Raw genomic sequence first — 15,568 nt, forward strand, 5'->3', positions numbered from 1 at the left:
AGGTCCTGTAAGCGCTTACTATGTGCCGAACACTGTTCTAGGCGCTGGGGTAGATACAGGGTAATCAGGTTGTCCCACGTGAGGCTCACAGTTAATCCCCATTTTACAGATGAGGTAACTGAGGCACAGAGAAGTTAAGTGACTTGCCCACAGTCACACAGCTGACAAGTGGCAGAGCCGGGATTCGAACTCATGACCTCTGACTCCCAAGCCCATGCTCTTTCAATTGAGCCATGCTGCCTCCATAACCAATGTATTAACCAATGTGGTGTGAAAGAAGAAGGAAAAGTAGAAATCTCTGCTTGGCAGAGGAGGAGAGCCGGGACAGTAGAGAGATTGGAGGTGGGTGGGTTTGGTGGTGGGGAGTTGCTGAGGAGTGGATGAATGAGAATAGGGATAAGGGAAACAAGTAAGAGCCAGGAAACCATTTGGGGGAAGCAAGGGGGAGAAGCTCAAAGAGGGTGAGGCGGGGTGGGGGACAGCGTGATGGGGTGAGGTTGACCCCTATAAACTCGTTTTGGGCAGAGAACATATCTGCCAACTCTGTTATATTCTTCCAAGTGCTTAGTACAGTGCTCTGCACATAGTAAGCACTCAATAAAGAAAATTGATAACGCTGTATCCTTCCTGCCTGCAGACAGGAAACGGAGCTAGTTCCAGAAAGGGGGCTGGTGTCATAAAACTGAAGCAGAGTGTAAACTTCAGAAGTGTCATGGTTTGGGACTCAAGGTCACAAGTCTGAGTGCTATCTTCACTATTTTTCGTCCTTCCTGCTTCTAGCAGCTGTAGCACTGTTGGGTCTCCTTCCTGTTCCACTATTTCTGTCCACCTTCCCCATTAGATTGAAAGCTCACTGAGGGTGGGGCCCATGTTGTCTCTATTGCTGTATTGAAAAAATATCACTGATAGTGTTCACTTTAGTCTCTGAATCATATATATAATCCTTCCTGATTTCCTTCCATTCCCACTTTCCCCTTCATTCCTTTCTGCTTTCCCCGCACCCTTTCATTCCTTATGCTGTAGTTGGAGTGCCAGAGTACTCTTTCTGGTACCATGGAACTAAATCTGTTCATTTGCATCCATGCTGCCTCTCTTTTTAAATTAAGTGACTTATTCTGGAAAATAAATGCTAATTTCCCTCTATTTCTTGCTTTGAATGAATACACTTAAAATATGTTCTCATTCATTACAGCATTTAACATATGGTTTTCCTTAAGCAGCAGCTTCAATAGAGCTAGTGAAATTTAATAAAACATATACTTGGTGGGGTGTATTTCTGAGATTCAGGAAAGCCACAACCAAAGATTACAGCAACTCTGAAAAATTACCCCTCAGTGTCATCTGAAGTGCTCATTTTATCGAAAGCAAGCTCTTTCGCTTGATGACTCTTGTGTGGTAGGAAAGGGGGGCGGGGAGGTAAAGCCTCTTCTAAAGTGCAGTTAGTTCATTTCTGGGCTGTTTTTGCTTGGGAATACACTCTGCTGGACACAACTCGGAAATGAAGGGATAGAGTCTAAACAGTTAAACAGCTGGCCGTGTCGCCCTTGTACTTGTATTGATGGTCTTTATTCACCCCACTCTCAGCCCCACGGTACTTAATGCTCATACTTATAGAAGTGGTTAGTACAGTGATCTGTACATCGTAAGTGCTCAATAAAATACCATTGGTTAATATCTGACCCACCTCTAGACTGTAAGCTCCTTGTGGGCAGGGGATGTGTCTGCCAACTCTGTTATAGTATACTCTCCCAAACACTTGATACACTGCTTTGTACATAGTAAGCACTCAATAAATATTTGTTATGGTATTTAAGTGCTTACTAAGTGTCTAGCACTGTTCTAAGCGCTGGGTTAGATACAAGTTAACGAGGTCAATTGATTTGCTAACAACAGTGTTGGGGAAGGAAATATTTGGCAACTAGATGCTTCTTCCCCATAAGAGCCTTGTTTTTATTTTTCTAACTCTAGGGGGAATCTGGGAGGCACCTCTGTTTTGTTTGTTTCTGCAACTGGATTTATTTAAACAATCCAAGACTCTCAAAATTTACAGATTTAAGCTCTCAAATGAAAAGAATGTGCTTGGGCAATGTCTAGATCTGAACTCTCTCTTTCTCTGTAGTCTACTGCTTCTTCCTGCCCTCCGGACATCTGTACTTGGACTAACACTTCAAATGTAGCATTTTCTTTTTTAATGGTATTTAAGCGTTTACTATGTCCCAGGCACCATACTAAGCACCGGGGTAGATGCAAGCTAATCAGGGTGGGGATAGTCCTTGTCCCATATGGGGCTCACAGTCTTAATACCCATTTTAGAGATGAGGTAACTGAGGCAGGGAGAAGTTAAACTTCTTGCCCAAGGTTGCACAGCAGAAAACAGGTGAAGCTGGGATTAAATTTGAGGTCCTTCTGACTCATAGGCCTGTGCTCTGTCCACTAGACTACGTTGCTTCTCATATAACATGTCCAAAACAGAACCTATTCTAAGCCCATGTTTCCCCTACTTCTCCCTTGTGTGTCATCTATGCATTTGGATTTGTACCCTTTAACTCATCAATCAATCATATTAATATGTGCAGAGCACTGTACTAAGCACTTGGGAGAGTACAATAAAATTAGCAGACATGTTCCCTGCCCATAAGGAGTTTACAGTCTGGATATTCACCCCTCCCTTAGCCCTACAGCACTTATCCTTATACCTTGCCATTTCTCCTATCTAATGCTGTTCCTCCTGTCTGTAATTTATTTCAGTATCTCTGTCCCCTCCTTGACTGTACGCTCTTTGAGGGCGGGAATCTTGTCTACCAACTTGTACTCTCCCAAGTGCTTAGTATGGTGCTCTGCACACCATTAGTGCTCAGTAAATGCCATTCATTATCCATGGAAAATCCCTCAAAGGCAGTATTGTATCGTGGCCCCTATGACTTGGATAAAATAGGCCAATACAGGTCATCTCTTTGGTGAAGGTTTACTCAATTCTAGCAGAGAGCCATGAAGCCTCAGCAGGATTTAAATGTTTCACAAACACACTTTTTTTTTTAATGTCCTATCTCTGTTAGGCCAGGGAAAAAGAGTATAACTCTGAGAAGCGGGAGCCTCAGGTCCCAGACCGGGCTTTGCCAGACGGGGAAGATGTCCTGGAGTTATACCATTAGAGGTGAAGACTTCTGTCCGAAGGACCAGTGGCAAGGTAAGGATTTTGGAGGAGATGGAATTTGGAGAGCTGTGAAGGTTTGGGGTCTGTTGGATTACTGGGGACCAAGTTCCAGGACTGAGGAAAAGTGTGAGCGAGAGCATGGGGGTAGGAAAACCAAGAGAAGTAACATATTTGGGGAGGAATGAAGAATGGGAGCTGGGAAGTAGTAGATCCTCTGTTGTGTTCTCCAGTGCTTAGTAGAGTGTTTTCCACACAGTAAATGCTCAATAAATACCACTGAATATGAAAAATGGGGGAGGCCAATTGTGAGCTTTTGCTTGATGTAGAGGAAAATGGGAAGTGTCAAAGATTTTGAGGAGAGATGTGTATATTGATGCTTCAAGAAGATGATCCATGCTGCAGAATGTAGTACTACTTGAGACTGAGCTCCATGTGGGACAGGAACTATATGTATCCTATCTAATGATCTTTTATCTACCCTAGCGCTTGGCACATAGCACTTGGCAAATACCAAAGTTATTTGTCACTGAAAGGAGAGAGAGGAGACTGGTGAGAAGGCTGATAGAACAGTTGTAGTCTCCCAAGTGCTTAGCACACATAAATATGATTGAATGTGATGGGAGCTCAAACTGCAGTGATAGCAGTTTGGGTGGAGAGGAATGGGCAGGTCTGGAAATGTTGCGTAGGAGAAACCAGCAGGATGGGTGGCTTCGCTTATTCTGCCAGCACCCAACAAGGTAGGCTTCAATTCCACTGGTTTAACCCCTAGAAGGGATGCCTGATTCCACAAAGTTCCTTCCACATCCAAAATCTTAGTGACTTGAAAGATAGGGGAAAGAGAGAGAGAGACAGGACCTTGGCAACCTACGAAGGCTGAAAAAAAAAAGGTATTCTTAGTGTCACTGCTGCACTGGTGACCAGTTTACTGTACTGGAAATTGCAGCAGATCAGCAGCTGCTAGGACTCATAATGTGTGTGTGTGTGAGAGAGAGAGAGAGGGAGAGAGGGAGAGAGAGAGAGAGAGAGAGAGAGATGGAGGGGCAGGGGCACAGCAGTAGTAGGAGAATTGTGCTTTGGACATCAGCCCTGATGAAGTTGTTTGCCAAGTTGGCTGATTCTAGTTAAGTATTTTCAGTATATCTCTTCATCCCCAATTTTGAGGCTTGGTAGTATGACTTCTTTTGAAATTTTCTTTTCCAACTTATACAGTGTGTAACAGGCATTTCCCACACTCTTTCCACATCCGCCATATGTGCACAAGTTAATACTCCACCCATGGGACATTTTACTGTTTTCTATTTGTGGGAATGACTACTTGATGGCTCTGAACCCTTCTGATCATGTTTTTTTTACTTCCAAGTTGTGTCTAAAGTAGTCGAATGGAAGACAAAGTAAACATTAAGTGTTTCAGGAGGGGGATATGTTCAAAGACAAAGTAAAAGAAAAATTACTCGAACCCCAGGGTATATTGTGAATTGAAACAAGAATGTTGCCTCTCTGGTTTAGGCTTCTTGGTTGGACTGATCAAGATTGAATATGATTTTCTGAAAATGAAGCAAAAACTTGGCAGGAAAAGCATCACCCATGACCTTTTAAGTAACGTATTAGAGCTGTTGGCTCTAGCAGAAGACTATTTTTTCATTGTCACTGATGGACATGTTATTGGGGCAGTCATTTAATTCGAGCTTGTCAAGCATATAATCCTTCTCCTCGGGGTTGGATCTGACCTATGTCTACCAATAAGTCACGGTATTTATTGAGCACTCACTGAGGGCAAAGTACAGTTTTAGGCACTTGGGAGTGTTCCAAGCAAATCACTTATTCCCTTTATTCAAGGAACTTACAGTCTAATGGGGGAGACTGGCAAACAAAAATTGACAAATAATGGAAACAGGAGAAAGAACAAGGCTATATTCAGAGTAGTTTGACCATGTCACACTTGTCAGCTGTGTGACTGTGGGCAAGTCACTTAACTTCTCTGTGCCTCAGTTACCTCATCTGTAAAATGGGGATTAACTGTGAGCCTCACATGGGACAACCTGATTACCCTGTATCTACCCCGGCGCTTAGAACAGTGCTCGGCACATAGTAAGCGCTTAACAAATAACATTATTATGTCAGGATGAGATACAGTCGAATAATTGTACCTGCAGAAGTTCTGAGGATGGATGTGAAATGTCTATGGGCTAAGGGTACTTGTTGGATGGCTGCACTTTGGGGCATTGTAAATTCAAGAAGGCTTCCTGGAGGTGGGGTTTTTAGGAGGACTTTAAAGATGGGGAGAGATAAAGCATGGAGGGTTTGAGGGAGGGGGAGGGATCAGAGCTAGAAGAGCAAGATGGTATGAGAAGGTAAGGTTGAGAGGGGTGAAGAGTGCTAACTAGGATTAGAGGGTGAAGAGAATCTTTTTGTACACCCGGAGAGCTGGGGGGAAGCATTGAAGGCAATGAGAAGTCTAATAATAACTGTATTAAGCACTTACTATGTGCTGAGCACTGTACTAAGTTCTGAGGTAGATACAGGGTAATCAGATCCCATGTGGGTCTTATGGTCTGAGTAGAAGGAAGAAGAGGTATTGAATTCCCATTTTGTAGATGAGAAAAATAAGACACAGAGAAGTTAGGTGACTTGCCCAAGTTATACAGCAGACAAGTGGTAGAGCTGGGATTAGAACCCAAATCTTCCAACTCCCATGCCTATACTCTGCTCACTAGACCTCACTTAAAGTAGAGGGTAACTAACAGCCAGAGCTTTACTTCACTCTGCTGCCAGGATTATCTTTCCATAGATACGCTTTGGGCAGTCACCCCCCTCCTCAGAAATCTCCAGTGGTTGCCTATCAACCTTCACATGAAACAAACTCCTCACTCTTGGCTTCAAAGCTCTCCATCAGCTTGTCCCCTCTTACCTCCTTTCTCTCCTTCTACAGCCCAGCCTGCAACACTCCACTCATCTGCCACTCATGAGTTCTCACCTGGCCCACGTCCTACCTCTGGCTTGGAATGCCCACCCTCCTCACATCTGGCAAACTAGCTCTCTTTCCCCCCTCCAAAGCCCTACTGAGAGCTCACCTCCTCCAGGAGGTCTTCCTGGAACTGAGCCCTTTTCCTCTGCTCCTCCCCTCCCCATTGCCCCTGCTCCCTCCTTCTGCTCTACCCTCTTCCCCTCCCTACAGCACTTGTGTAAATTTGTATGTATCGTTTATTTATTACTCTATTTCATTAGTGATGTGTACATATCTATAATTCTATGTATCTGTTTTGATGCTGTTGATGCCTGTCTACTTATTTTGTTTTGTGGTCTGTCTCCCCCATCTTGACTGTGAGCCCGTTGTTGGGTAGGGATGGTCTATCTGTTGCCAAATTCTACTTTCCAAGCACTTAGTACAGTGCTCTGCACACAATAAGCGCTCAATAAGTGCGACTGAATGAATGAAGCACAGAGAAGTAGTGACTTGCCCAAGGCCACACAGCAGACAAGTGACAGCTGGGATTAGAACCCGTGACATGAGCAGGGCAATCACAAAGCTGCTGTTTGGAGTTCAAGCTACTGGAGCTAGCTGTCAAGTAGACACAGTACAGTACATCAGGATCTAAAAGCAAATCTCATATAGTACAACGTAATGATAATGGAGGGTGGGATGGGGTACCTGCAGGAAGGAAATGATTATGGTGCTGGTGGTTTATTTTGTACAGTACCGCTCAGACCCTTATTCTAGTCAATTGTGTTTCTACGGTGCCCTGCTGGGCAAATGGGGATGTCTCCTACACCGGGCATGCAGCCGTCAGGCGGCTTTGCAAGTCACGTGCTGCATTTTAGCGAACATTGTAGTTTAGTGATTTAGCGTATTGATTTAGTTTAGGGTGGCAGTTGGATTAAATACACAGAAATACCTGACTGCTGAGCATCACATCAGCAAGTAAAAAGCTTTTGGTGAGCATCTGTTAACAAGTAATTGTTTAAATTCATAATCTTTTATTTTGCATACTTATATTGTCTTTTGATAAGGGAAGTGAGTGTTCACCATATTTATTGTGGCTTTTAATCACCCATTTACATGCTTCAGTCAATTTTTTTAGATCTTGGGAACACACATTTGTAATGTATTTATGGGACTATTCAAATGCTGAGTATTTAAAATCATTTGGTTAAAAATTGGGTTGATGTTTTAAAATAGGGGTTTTTTTTGCTTTTAAATTCACTGGTCATGGTGATTCCTGCAACAGGGGGTGGAGGTGGCCCAAATGTGAGATGGGAGTGTTAACACTGGAAGTGGCAGAAGCTATGGTAGCTGGGACTCCCCACGGAAAAGGAAGAAATAGCATTTTGATCCTTGTGCTACACTAATAATAATAGTTGTGATACTTGCAAAACACTTAGTGTGTGCCAAAGCACTGTACTGAGTAAGCACTGCAGTAGATACAAGATAATGAGGTCAGGCACAATCCCTGTCCTACATGGGGCTCAGTCTAAGTAAGGGAGAGAACAGGTCCTCAATCACCATTTTACAGGTGAGCAAACTGGCAGGGTAGTTGCATGACTTGCCTGCTGTGTGACCATGGGTGAATGGCAGAGCTGGGATTAAAACCCAATTCTCCGGACTTCCGGTCCTGTACTTTTACCACTAGGCCGCTCTTGTTTATTTAAATGTTCTCTTTGTGTTGCTTTTTGTCTAGATGACTTTTGAACCGTGCTGTTGATCCGGTGGAAAGAGAACTGCTCTGGAAAACAGGAGACTGGTTCTAATCCCGATTCGGCAAGCAGGGAAATGCTTACTGGCACCGGGCCGCTAAGGATGAAGTTTCTGACTGAAGGACCGTGTACGGCACTCTGAGGTGGGTGGGGTCTGGCGTGAATTCTGAAAAAGCTGGCTAAGGTGGGCAGTAGGCAAATGGCAACTAGCTGCTGGTTAACGGGCACTCCCATATGGTATTGACACTGTGGTGCAGTCAGTCATGCTGTAAATAGACCTTTGCCGTGCACCTCACTCCCCAGGGGGAACGTGACTGGCAAAGGGGAGCGAGAGTGTGATTGGCAACCGCACGACCTACTGTCACCAATTCCTCCAGTGTGGGCTTTCGAGGCCTGAGGCTCCTCCGTCATTTACTTCTCTCTTTTCAATGTGTCTTCTCACACCTAAATTGAGAGTGCCTTATGAGATGGGGGACTGTGTCTGAATTTTGTGTTGACCCAACATATGAAAATGCTTAAGGTCCAGGATTTATTGAGGAAGCCAGGTAGCTCCACATTAGTCCTGTAATAACACTCAGGGTGGGCTTTTAACAGAGAGCCACAGGAAAAGGAAGAACTAAGAACCAGCAGTAGATCCTTCCTCTGCCACTATATTTCTCTCTCCTGGTGCCTGTATTTCCAATATCAGGCCCTGCCCTCTTCCACCAACTACTATTTGCCCTTTGTCTTCAGGTTGAGCTTTGACCAGCCTCCACTTCAAAAGCTCTGCCCAGCTTGTACCCCATCCTTTTTTTTCAGGGCTGTTTGAGCTTAGGACATGGGCAACTTAACCTTCCTGTCTATAAGCAGAGAGATTACATCTTGAACCCTCCCAGTAATGGACGAGGTGCTTGTGGCAGGACTCTTTAGCCAATCAAGAAGCTGAGGGGCCAATAGCATTGGAGTGCTGACAAATCTGAGGGCCCCACCTCAGAGGCAGTGCATCTTAAATCCCTGAATTGAATTCTGTTCTCTTTGTGGTTCTTATCCCCTAGCACTCAAGCTGAGCGTCTCACAGATTATATACTGCTTTGTGGCTTATTAAATATTTCTTCTCTGAGAATGCTGACAGCTTCTTACTCATTGTGCCTCAAAGCCTACTACTGCTATTGTCAGACTTTTCCGTGTGACCTGTTTATGAAACTGAATTGAATGGCTTCAGCTGTTTCTAGTTCATATGTCAGGTTGGGCGGAGGGGTATGTTTTGTCAACCACCATAGTTCCCCAAGGTAACAGGTACTACTGGCATAGGTATAATTGTTTTAAAACAATTTTATATCCTTTCTGACAAGTGTCCACAGTTTCTCTTGTGGGACAACTAGTAGCAACAGCAGCAATATGGGTTCGGGAGTAGCTGGGTGGTTTATAATATTTCTAGATGAGTCATTGACAATTGTTCAGGACGTGTAGCATTTCAAGTACTAGAATTCTTCATTTTTGGTACCAAACCTGGGCAAGTCACCAAATTTACTGGGACAAGAAGCTGCCATGATGTTTACCTGAGAGGTGGGTTACATGAACAGATTTTTTTTTTCTCCCTAATATATCCCCCAATATTTTAAACTTGTTCCATAGACACTTGTGTTCTGTTTGTAAACCAAACACTGGTAAGTGGCCAACCCAAGGTCCCACAAAGTTTGATGCACAGAAATGTTTAGAAAAATCTCGAATTTTTTTTGGTTTTTTTTTAATTCCCCACCCCTCACCGGCCATCTGTCCATGTTTTGAGATGGGGGAGAAATATCACTCTGGGGCAAATGTAATGACATGAAATAACTGAACAGAGCAGCCTAAAGCTTCAGTGCATTTGCGTAGTTATTTCACTGAGTAAAGTCTTTCCTATTTCTTCATCATTTATAGCTATGACATACAATACCCTTGTTCCTCAAAGATGTGAATTCTGACCTGTTCTCAAAATCAGAAGGTTAGAGTACTTACCTCAGAAGCAGGAAGTGGACAGTTGACTCTGGGTTTACCTACTGATGAGCTGTGTGATGTTTTACAGATTTAAAAAAACAAACTGGTACAAATATTGTCTCTGGAGATAGCCACATCTGGTAATTCATTCATTCAAACGTATTTATTGAGTGCTTACTGTTTGCAGAACACTGTACTAAGCACTTGGAAAATACAATACAGCAATAGAGAGAGACATCTACTTCACCTGAACAAGACATTTGAGTGCTCTGGAAATCTTGACATGGGATTTGTAAGTAACAATGAACCTTTCAGAGCATTCTTTCACTAGTGTTTTAAAAAGAATGATGCAGTAGATGCTCTGGCTCATCAAAATTGCCGAGATGGGATCATATCAGTTTCTGGATCTTTTTGTAAATCAGGCAGGAATACCACCCATTATTGCTAATCCCACTAGACTGACTGGGTAATAAGTCATTCAAAACAGCTTGTCCTCTTCTGTTTTGCCTCAGATTCATCTTTGTGAGACAGTGTTGTCAGGGCAGGAGGGAAATACACAGTCCACCAACTTGAAGAACTGAACCCACACTACTGCATTTTTAAAGTTTGACTCATTTAGTCCCTTTTTAAAAGGTATTTGTTAAGGGTTTATTATGTGCCAGATACTGTATTAAGTGCTAGGGTATGTACAAGCTAATCAGATTGGACAAGTAATGACAACGATAAGTACTTAAATACCATTATTACATGCCAAGCACTGTATTCATTCAATAGTATTTATTGAGCGCTTACTATGTGCAGAACACTATACTAAACGCTTGGAATGTACAATTTGGGCAACAGATAGAGACAATCCCTGCCCAATGATGGGCTCACAGTCTAATCGGGGGAGACAGACAACAGAGCAAAACAGAACAAAACAAAAACAAGACAACATTATCATGATAAATAGAATCAAGGGGATGTACACCTCATTAACAAAATAAATAGGGTAATCATATATACAAATGAGCACAATGCTGGAGGGGAAACAGGGAGGAGCAGAGGGTGGGGAGGGGGTGCAGAGGGGAAGGGGGTGGAGCAGAGGAAAAATTTGGGGGGTTCAGTCTGGGAAGGCCTCTTGGAGGCGGTGAGATCTCAGTAGGGCTTTGAAGAGAAGAGAGTTAGTTTGGCGGATTTGAGGAGGGAGGGCATTCCAGGACATTGGTAGGATGTGGGCCAGCAGTCGACAGCGGGACAGGCGAGAATGGGCAACAGTGAGGTGGTGAGCAGCAGAGGAACAGAGTGTTTGGTGTGGGCACTAGAAAGAGAAGGGAGGTGAGGTAGGAAGGGGCAAGGTGATGGAGAGCTTTGAAGCCAAGAGTGAGGAGTTTTTGTTTCATGCAGAGATTGATGGGCAACCACTGGAGGTTTTTAAGGAGGGGAGTGACATGCTCAGAGCGTTTCTGTAGGAAGATGATCTGGGCAGTGGAATGAGGAATAGACTGGAGTGGGGAGAGACAGGAGGAAGGGAGATCAGAGAGAAGGCTGACACAATAATCCAGTCAGGATATTATGAGAACTTGTATCAGCTTGTATCAGGCTTAGGGTAAGTACAATTACTATATTTCTGTACTTTGCATGGAAGAGTTCTCTAAGTTTTTAAAATTATTTTTCCTCTGAATACCTTTTCTTAGTTTAATGTGGATGAACTGTCTCTTGGAGGGTCATACTGCTTACAGAGGAATGGCAAAAGTCCCTCAGCTGTATTCCTGGCCACAGTAGTTGGAATTCTGTCCCTTGTCAGCAGCAAAAGATGAGTTTACTGCAGGGAACTGTCCATATTCTCTGGATATAGATGAGGTCCTCTGAGGGACCTTCTCCAGTTTGGCCAGGGTTGGCCCACCTAGAGGCTTGCTTGTATTCTACCTCATCTCAGTGGGTCACTTGTCCTGAGCCCAGCTAAAGGTTTTCTAAATACGCTGAAATCCTGTGCCAACCAGAGAAGTTACTCTGAAATAACTGATGAGACCACTGCCAGCTATAATGGCTTCAGCACAGAACTGAAGTCCTTTGTCATGGAGTTCTGCCTTTAATGATCCACTTTTGTCTTTTTCCCAGCACAGCTGTTTACAGAAATCTGCATAACAATGAAAGGAGCTTTTAGATTCCAACCCTAGCTCTACTTTTTTTTTTTTTTTTACCTGTTCTGGAGGGTCAGCACAATGCAGATGTTAAGAGCTAACGTTAAAATAGAATAATTGTGATATTGCTAAACAGTGTGTTTCTCAACAATTTGGAGAGGTAAATAGAAAAGGCCCAATGACCTGCAAAAAAACCCCAAGGAGTGGGAGTGGTGGGTGTACAGTATGGCAACACTCACAGCCATGTTTCCTCTACCAAGAAGAAACATTTTTGTAGGAGGAGTGTTTCTTTAGGTGGCTCACTTTTAATGCCAGTATTATGGCTGGATTTAAGTTGACCCTATTTGAAATGGGGCCAATCAATCAAAGGTATTTATTGAGCACTTACTCTGTAATGCCAATGAATCCAAACCAGGATTCATTAACAGGTATACTGAATTTAACTCCAGAAAATTATAGTAGGGCTTCATTATTGTCAACATAATTTTCATGTAAATGTTTCATGAGATCTATCAGATTTACTTTAACTGACAAGTGACTGTTCTCACAAAAGTCATTTACAGAAGGCAAGCACTGCCAGGTTGATCTATTTTAAATATTTCTCATTTCTCTGAGTTCAAATGGAAATTAGCACTGCTGCACCACTTCAATATGAATAACACAAATGGAAAGAGAGCAATGAAATCTGCAGCATTTAGCATTTTTAGTTTAGTGGGCTGTACTTGAATGAATGCTATATCTAACTCAGCACACTTCTAGTTCTGCTTATTAAAGAATTCTTATTTCAGTTATTCACTAAGTCAACTCTAGCCTTCTTTGCTGTCCTAAAGCATTCATCCTTCACCTACTGTGAATCATTTTATCTCATGATCATATTTCCATTAGGTAAATGATCCAAAAGCATTTTTGGCTAACTGAAAAGACATTTTGAACAAGTTGGACTGTGTCCCACTATTATCTCTTCTGGTAGGTTGCATATGATCAAGCTTTCCCTCTGCCCTAGCACCAAGAATATTCTGGAGCCTCTTGACAGGATAGTGATAAGTATCAGTGATCTATGGTAAGACAGCCATACATCCTCAGCATCACCCATTGAAGCCTCATCCCTTATCTGTTCCCATCCTCCATCATTCATGCACTTTTTTTGTGCTTTGTGAAACCCAGTCTTTCATAGGCAAACTCCCCTCCAGCTTCCTCAGCATCTCCAAGACCAGGCTCTTCACTGCTCTTCAAGGGTGGTGTCCTCTTCTCTAACAAGGATGGATGGACTTAGTCTACTTTTCACCTCCTCACTACCACTTTGAGATGATTTGAATGTAAGGTCCTTCGGGGTCAGGAGGAATAGTGCCCAACTCTTGTACCCTCCTCTGAGCACTTTACACAGTGCTCTGCCCACAGTATGTGGTCAATAACTGATTGGTCTCTTCCAACCTCCTATGTGTTTGTAGATGGGTGTGCTGCCTTTCCCACCTTTCTCCTCATCCAACACTAATCCTTCTGCCCCCTTCTTGTCTTCTTCAAACTCTTGCTGATTTAAGGTAGAACTGGAGGTCAGCCACACCTTTTGACAGATTCTCTCTACACTTCCAACTCTTTCTGCCCATTACCTCCTAACCTGTCACTTTACCCACATCACTATCACTTCTAAAACTGTCCTCTACCCCCTACTTCCAGCTCTGCCTGCCAGTCTTTATACATCTTCTGACCTCCCTAACAGCCTTTCATTCCCTCCGTACAAAGATCTAGAACCCTCAACACGACCTTCCACAGCAACTAGCTCCGTCTTCATCCTTCCCTCACTGTTGCCCTTGCCAGGTCCCAGAATCCATTTCCTCCACCACTTTACTCAGAATTCAGCAATCTTTCCCATGGCATTCCAGAAGCCATGAGGGTGACTTATTAATTAAGCTTAGGTGCTCAAGCTGGGAAGTAATTCCACAGAAGAGTGGAAGGCTGGGACCGTGAGATTACAATCAACTCCTGACAGTTCAGATCTGGGACATTCCTGGCTGCTGCAAGTAGGAGGAGGCCTTGGCAGAGAATAATAGATTCCCTGTTTTGAATCTACTCTAAGCTCTTATTATCTCAGCCACAACATCCAAACCTAAGTTTATGCATTTTTTTTTTGTTTGCGTGTCTCCTCCATTAGAACTTACTCTTGGAAACCAAGGACATGGTCTTTTGCCTTCTCATAAGTCTTCTGCCTCCAAGACAGTTCACTGCACAATGTTGACCCGGTAAGTAGTATCAGTAACAGACTTGCAAAGGAATATAAGACCATCATAGTGACACCTCAGAAAAGTAAACTACCTTCCTGGTTACTTTCTCCCACAGGAATTTCTGATGATGGCAACCCATCAGTCTGTGCATGAAGAACTGAGGTCACTAATGGAGGATCAGTCCAAATGTCATTAATCAAGGTAAAAGTGTAAGATAACAATGGTATTTAAGCACTTACTATGTGCCAGGCACTGTACTAAGCACTGGGGTGGATACAAGCAAATCAGGTTGGACACAGTCCCTGTCCCATGTGTGGCTCAGTCTCAATCCCCATTTTACAGATGAGATAACTGAAGCACAGTGAAGTGACTTGCCCAAGGTAAGGGGCAGAGCCAGGATTAGAACTCATGATCCTCTGGCTCCCAGGCCCATGCTCTATCCACTGCACCAATAAGTCTAACACCCCTATCTCTGAGAATGGATGTCAGAGGCCAACTATTATATTCATTCTTCATCCTGAGCATATCATTGTATCCTGATTTAAGGCAATTCTCTGCTGTTAACTCCAAGGTCAGCATAAGTTTTCCCCAAATCCTCTCATTTTGCATTCTGCTAAGTGCCTGATCTTTTAAATCAATATTAAATTTAATTTATTGATTTTAAACTTGTCAGTGCAGCCATATAACCTCACTCATTTCTTACTATAATCCACCCTGTACGTACTCTATCTCACTCTTGTCTATCCCCCCACCAATACCCCCTTGCTCACATTCCCTCTTGCCTGAAACTCCCTCCCAATTCATATCTTAAAGACCACAACTCCCCATCTTCAAAACCTCTCCTAAAATCACTCTTCTTCCAAGAGGCCTTCCCAGACCAAGCCCTTTATTTCTATCTATCCTCCCCTGTTTCAATGATGTACTTGGTCATGTGCCCCTTAAACCCATTAATATTCACCCAACACTGAGGTAAATATTCTTATACTCTATTTCCCCTATCCCAACTTATTTTAATGTGTGTCTTTCCCTGTAAATGTAAGCTACTTGTGAGCAGTGATCACAGCTACCAACTCTGTTGTACTTTCCCAAGCACTCTAATACAATGCTTTGCATTCAATAAATACCATTGATTATACTGGAAAACTGTTCCCTTAAATTGGTTCCAAAATTGCCCCAAGTTTGAAATGTTCCCATTGTACAATGGCAAAGGTTTAGTTACTATGAGACTCTGGCATTTATTACTTTAGCCTATGCCCATAAGTGTTTTTATAAAAAAACAATTTTCACTTAAATTGTGATCTAATTATTCCATATTTACCCCAGTTACAGTAGTTTTAGTATTAAGTGCTCATTATCATGGATTCACTAATCTGTTTAGCTTTAAAAACCGCCCCCACAAAAATTTACTCTTGTCATCCATTTAG

The 15,568-nt window shown here is 43.0% G+C and overlaps 1 protein-coding gene across 5 annotated transcripts in view; it reads left to right on the plus strand.

The window, feature by feature from the left end:
* Nucleotides 1–15,568, plus strand: part of PABIR3 (PABIR family member 3) — a 148,839-nt gene that overhangs the window by 115,989 nt on the left and 17,282 nt on the right. For 4 of the 5 annotated variants that reach the window (XR_003760573.2, XR_005660099.1, XR_005660097.1 and 1 more), the window contains 5 exons: nt 3,057–3,187; nt 7,831–7,989; nt 9,990–10,094; nt 14,075–14,162; nt 14,260–14,345. The gene's annotated coding sequence lies outside the window, so the exon portion shown is untranslated. The remainder of the gene's footprint in view (nt 1–3,056; nt 3,188–7,830; nt 7,990–9,989; nt 10,095–14,074; nt 14,163–14,259; nt 14,346–15,568) is intronic. The other variant, XR_005660100.1, reaches the window with a different exon arrangement.

Source organism: Ornithorhynchus anatinus, chromosome 6 (genome assembly GCF_004115215.2).
Source record: "Ornithorhynchus anatinus isolate Pmale09 chromosome 6, mOrnAna1.pri.v4, whole genome shotgun sequence".
NCBI lineage: Eukaryota > Metazoa > Chordata > Mammalia > Monotremata > Ornithorhynchidae > Ornithorhynchus > Ornithorhynchus anatinus.